Source organism: Crocuta crocuta, unplaced genomic scaffold (genome assembly GCF_008692635.1).
Source record: "Crocuta crocuta isolate KB4526 unplaced genomic scaffold, BGI_CrCroc_1.0 scaffold467, whole genome shotgun sequence".
NCBI classification, from domain to species: domain Eukaryota; kingdom Metazoa; phylum Chordata; class Mammalia; order Carnivora; family Hyaenidae; genus Crocuta; species Crocuta crocuta.
This window is the reverse complement of record NW_027530632.1, coordinates 86632-93145: the sequence shown is the minus strand read 5'-3', so window position 1 is coordinate 93145 and position 6514 is coordinate 86632. Positions and strand designations below refer to the sequence as shown.

General features: G+C 42.5%; 1 pseudogene; it reads left to right on the top strand.

Annotated features, from left to right (window-relative positions):
- Positions 1–726: 726 nt before the first annotated feature.
- On the top strand, positions 727–855 carry LOC144235129 (U4 spliceosomal RNA; annotated as a pseudogene).
- The last annotated feature ends 5659 nt before the right edge of the window (positions 856–6514 follow it).

Genomic DNA, 6514 nt, shown 5'->3' with positions numbered 1-6514 from the left:
TGATAACAGATGATGGGCTAGAAAAGGCTAATCACGATAAAAATCAAGCAAGTACCATCAATCGAAAGTCTGCACGCAATACTTTATACCTACCTAGCACTTTACATCCCTCACAGCACTTTTGCATGCATTAAAACCTCACGACAGGGAGTGGGAAGTATAGGCTTCCAGGCATGGGATGAATAAGTCATGAGAATAAAAGGGACAGCAGAGAGAATATACTCCATGGTATCATAACAGCCCTGTACGGTGACAGATGGTAGCTGCCTTGTGGCGAGCATGACGTAGATTCCTGTCCAATCACTATGTTGTACACCTGAAATGAATGTAACATTGTGTGTCAGCTATACTTCCATTAAAAAAAATTCAGGACAACTTTGTAGGGTTGCTGATATTATTATCTCTGCTTGGAGATGAGATTCAGTAAGGGGAGACTTGTCCAAGTCGTAAAAGTAGTGAGCAAAGGCAGAACTTGGGCCTGAACTGTTATGTTCTCAGGATATGGATTCGTTACACGTGGTGCAATTATCCTAAAAGAAGAAGAACAAACCATTACCAGCACAGCAATCTTGAAACACTGCAATTATCTTCAGATTTCATACAACAGGGGTAGGGATTCCCTTCTTTTATATCCAGATGAAGTAATGTAATTCTGCAAGTCCCCCATCTCAGTTAGTCCATGAAGATATCTCTACTCCAATTTAGCAATTTAAAAGGTTTAGTGTAAGCTTTGCGCAGTGGCAGTATCGTAGCCAATGAGGTTTATCCGAGGCGCGATTATTGCTAATTAAAAGGTTTAGTGTAGGGACGCCTGGGTGGCTCAGTCAGTTAAGCGTCTGACTTCGGCTCAGGTCATGATCTCACGGTCTGTGAGTTCGAGCCCCGTGTCGGGCTCTGTGCTGACAGCTCGGAGCCTGGAGCCTGCTTCAGATTCTGTCTCTCTCTCTCTCTCTCTCTGCCCCTCCCCCTGCTCAAGCTCTCTCTAAAATGAATAAATGTTTAAAATTTTTAAAAACTGCTTAGTGTATACCTACAATGCATTAGGTGCTATTCTAATAGTGTAGAAGTTACAGAATTACCTTCGCTCTCAAAAATCTCACCGTCTAGTAGACAGAACAGGTGTTTTAGTGGTCTGTTGCTGCATAATAAGCCATCCATCCCAAAAGGCAATGGCTTAAGAAACTACCAACCATTTCCTATTGCTCACGATCCTGTGGGTTGGTGAGGCTCAGCTGGGCAATGCTTCGCCTCCACTGCCATTTGGGGGTCCCTAAGACCATCTACAGGTTCAACGAGAAGGACTCACAGAACTCAGCAAAGCCATATGCTCACAGTTACAATTTATTACAGTGACAGGATACAGATGAAAATCCGCGAAGAGAAGAGGCTCACAGGGCAGGGTCCAGGAGACATCAGGCACAGTCTTCCAGTTATCTTCTCCCAGTGGACTTGTGAAGACAGAACCTATTTCTCCCACAAATGTGCAAAGCATATATACCGCCGACCAGAGAGGCTAACCTGCACCTTGGGGTCCAGAATTTCTATCGGGGCTCAGTCGTGTGTGCATGGCTGACCTTATACCATCAAACTAATACCATGTGACCTGAGACCTCCAACATAAGTCATATTACGAGCAAAAACTATTCCCAGGTAAACAGAGACACTCTTATCAGACAGGACATTATAAGGTCTTAGAAGTTGCCTTGTAGAAGAAGGGCAAGGGTCACACCTTTCTTTGGGTAAAGTTGATCCTTTGTTGCACATCCACATAATGTGTGCTGGGGCTGCAGACGCATGGAGACTTGATCACACTGAAGTATCCAAAATGGAGCGCTCGCTCGGCGGCAGTTGGTGCTGGCTACTGGCTGAGGGCTCAGCTGGGCCTGTCACCTGGAGCATCTTATACATGGCCTCTCCATGCGACTTGTCCTTCTCACAACATGGAGGATGACTTAGAAGAGGGAGCCTTCCAAGTATACAGAAACGGAAGCTACAGGTCCCTCAAGGCTCAGCCTCGGAAATTGCACAGTGTCACTTATACTGTATTTCACTGGTCAAAGCCAGTCACAGACTTGGCCAGATGCAAGAGGAGGGTCAGTCAACTCCACTTCCTGATGGGGGAGGTGGAAAAGAATTGAGAGCAGTATTTAAGTGCACGGAACAGCAGATACGGTTCCTTCAAAGGGACTGGAGTTTCCTTCTCCAAACTCCAGGGACACTGCCCTGAAGACCCCCTGTGAGTCCTTGTTGGAACAACACAGCTGGAGACAAGAGTAGCTTCTTTTCTGGGCCCCGTCCTGGGTCTCAGAACTGCAGGAGCGTTGAGGCCGAGGGCGAACCGCATGGCGACGCCGTATTCGTAAGAGGCGCGCAGTTGATGTGACAAGCTGGAGGAGGGATGGCGAGTGCGCTGTTGAGCCCAGTCGGCCGAAGATGCATACACACCTACATACAAGACAGCCATGGAAAAACGGTCACCTCTCTGATGCTCCTCACCCCAGGGAAGCCACCTTCTCTGTGTCCCCTTTCCAGGGCGTCAACCAGTTGCTAGAACCTTGAAATAGTTAAGAGACTTCGTGTGGCAAATTTGTACCACTGACCTGGTTCTCCTAGGCCTAAATTCAGCTTTGGCCACATGATGACCTTGAAGGCTAGCAGCGCCTGTGACAATTCTACAAGCCAGGCAATTTCTGGATTCCTTTTATTTGTTTTTTAAAAGTTTATTTATTTCTGAGACAGAGAGAGAGAGAGAAAGAATGCAAACAGGGGAGGGGACAGAGGGAGAAGGAGAGAGAATCCCAAGCAGGCTCTGTATTCAGTGCAGAGCCAGATTGGGGCTCAAGCCCATGAACTGTGAGGTCATGACCTGAGCTGACATCAAGAGTGCTACGCTTAACCGGCTGAGCCACCCAGGTGCTCCTCTGGATCCCTTTTAATACCAGCGGGATTTCATAAAGCAATAAGATGGCTCACCAAGGGGCGCCTGGGTGGCTTAGTGGGTTAAGTGTCCGACTTTCGCTTAGGTCATGATCTCGCGGTTCGTGGGTTCGGGCCCCGTGTTGGGCTCGGTGCTGACTGCTGGCTCAGAGCCTGGAGCCTGTTTCAGAGTCTGTGACTCCCTCTCTCTCTGACCCTCCCTTGCTCACGCTGTCTCTCTCTCTCTCTCTCTCTCCTAGAAATAAATAAAACATTAAAAAAAAATAATAATAATCTTAAGATGGCTCACCAAAATGACCAAAGAACTACAAGTTCAAGACACTGTGTTTCTAGTTTTAGTTTAAGAGATTTTTCCCCCATGGTTTTAGTTTGTTGTGCCCTACGTCATTCAACAAAGAATCAGATTTTCAAAATAAATGAAAAAGGCTTCTTAACCATCTTAACAACAGGGTATCAAAAATCAATACAACTGAAAGAAGCAACAAACAAACCCACAATTATAGTTGGAGGCTACAACCCACTCTCAGTAATTGATGGAACAAGAAGACAGAAAATCAGTAAGGACGTAGATGATGAGGACAGCCCAATCAAACAACTTGACTATTTTGACACTTACAGAACATTCCACCCAATAAGAGCAAAATGCACTTTCTTTCCAAGTGCACATGGAACATTCACCAAGATAGACCACATTCTGGGACATAGAACAAAAATTAACAAATTAAAAAGAGCAGAACTCATACAGAGTGTATTCTCAAGCCATAATAAAAAATTAAAAGAGAAATCAAAAATAGAAAGATATCTGGGGCTCCCGGGTGGCTCAGTCGGTTAAGTGTCCAACTTTGGCTCAGGTCATGATCCCAAAGTTCATGAGTTCAAGCCCCATGTCAGCACATTTGTTGTCAGCACAGAGCCCACTTAGGATCCCCTGTCCCTCTCTCTCTCTGCTCCTCTCTGGGTCATGCTCCCTCTCTTTCTCAAAAATAAATAAATATTTAAAGAGAAAAGGTTTCCATACAAATTTTAGGATTGTTTGTTCTAGTTCTGTGAAAACTGCTGTTGGGATTTTGACAAGGATTGTATTAAACGTATAGATTGCTTTGGGGAGTATAGACATTTTAACAATATTTGCTCTTCCAGTCCACGATCATGGAATGTCTTTCCATTTCTTTGTGTGATCGTCAATTTCTTTCATCAGTGTTTTATAGTTTTCAGAGTACCGGTCTTTCACCTCTGGTTAGGTTTATTCCTAGGTATCTTATGGGTTTGGGTGCAGTTATAAACAGGATGGACTCCTTCATTTCTCCTTCCGTTGCTTCATTATTGTTACATACAAATGCAACTGATTTCTGTATGGTGATTTTGCATCCTGCAACCGTACTGAATCAGTAATCAAAAAAAACTCCCAACAAACAAAAGTCCAGGGNAAGGTGAATTTCTTCAGACATTTATCTTATTGTTTTAAATGTTTATTTATTTATTTATTTATTTATTTTGAGAGAAAGAGAGAGAGAGCAGAGGAAGGGCAGAGAGAGAAGGAGGGAAAGAATCTCAATCAGGCTCCACACTGTCAGTGCAGAGCCCCAGGCAGGGCTTGATCCCACAAACCATGAGCTCATGACCTGGGCTGAAATCAAGAGTTGGACACTTAACTGACTGAGCCACCCAGGCGCCCCTCTAACCAGACGTTTACTACCTATTGTTCTCAAACTGTTCCAAAAAGTAGAAAAGGAAGCAAAACTTCCAGATTCATTCTAAGAGGCCAGCATTAATCTGATACCAAAACCGGATAAAGTCCGCACTAAAAAAAAGAACTACAGGCCAATGTCCCTCATGAACACAGAGGCAAAAATTATCTATAAAGTACTAGCAAACTGAACCCAACAGTACATTAAAAGAATTACTCACCACAATCAAGTGGGATTTATTCCTGGGCTCTAAGGGCACTTCAACAGTCGCAAATCAATCAACGTGATACATCACATTAATAAACGAAAGGATAAGAACCATAGGATCCTGTCAGTAGATACAGAAAAAGTATTTGCCAAAGTACAGCATCCGTTCATGATAAAAACTCTCAACAAAGCAGGTTTAGAGGGAACAGGCCTCAATATAATAAAGGCCATCTATGAAAAACCCACAGGTAATAACATCCTCAATGCAGAAAAGCAGAGAGCTTTTCCTCCAAGGTCAAGAACAAGACAGAGATGTCCGTTTTCATCACTGTTATTTAACATAGGACTGGATGTCCTAGCCTTAGCAATCACACAACAATAAGGAAAGGCATCCAAATGGAAAAGGAAGAAGTAAAACTTTCACTGTTTGCCGATGACGTGATACTCTATGTAGAAAGCCCGAATTACTGTACCCCCTAAATGGCTGGAACTGACAAAAGAATTCAGTAAAGTCATAGATGAATATCTTATTGCTGTTGCAAATACCTTTGGACATTCTGAATGAGAAATCCAATGAAAATCACATAACTTTGTTTCACCTTTCCAGACATTTGCAAATAAAAAAAAAAAATCAAAGAACAAAGATCTTAATTGTCTACTAAATGGGCCCTTGGTCTGGTTTAGAGCTTAAAGTCCTCCTACCCCACACAGCCAGACACACGGAATTCTTCCAGAGGAAAAAACCTTCACGACTTTCTGAAGACTTAAAATTGATTTAATCTATGTTGGGAGGTAACTACAGATTCTCCAGAATGGACTGTGATGGAGATAAAGTGGTGATTCGTGAAATGCAAAATAGCTGATAAGCCTATAATCCTTAATATTTCTTTGTGAAATATGCTAGATACAATATCACATGTGAAGCATTCTTGCAAAAAAAAAAAAAGCATCTACACTNTTGGGAAAAGAGAGAAATTTATATATTCAAAGAAACCTAAAAGCTGAATGACCAGTTACACTGTGTAGACTTCATTTGGATCCTGATTAAAGCAAACATAGTTTATGTTACTTAGGAAAAAGTTATAAATTTGAGCACTTAGTGGATACTTGATGACGTTAAGGAATTTTTGTTGCCCTTTTTTTTTTTAAGTTTATTTATTTATTTTGAGAGAGAGAGGTGCAATGAGGGACACAGAGAGAGAGAATCCCAACCAGGCTCCCCACTGTCAGTGCAGAGCCCAGTGTGGGTCTCGAACTCATGAACTGTGAGATCATGACCTGAGCCAAAACCAAGAGTCAGATGCCAAACCCACTGAGCCACCCAGGTGTCCCATTTGTTACTTTTTAAAAATATGATAATGGTATTGTGGCTGTGTGTGGTTTTTTTAAAGGCCTTACCTGCTAAAATAGTAATGGAGAAAATAACATGGCATTTGAGATTTGTTTCAAAAAGTCTGTAAAAGAGGAAGTGGATGGGGACATAAAGGAAATAAGATTGGCCATGAACTGATAGTTGTTGAAGCTGGGTGATGCCACAGTGGGTTTCATTATATTATTCTGTCCGCTTTTTGTGTTTGAAATGCTCCATAATGAAGAGTTCTTAAAAATAAATACTAAAAAAATGTGTATATTCTATATGATGTTTTGCACATGCAATTTCCTTTCCTTATCCCCGTTCACTG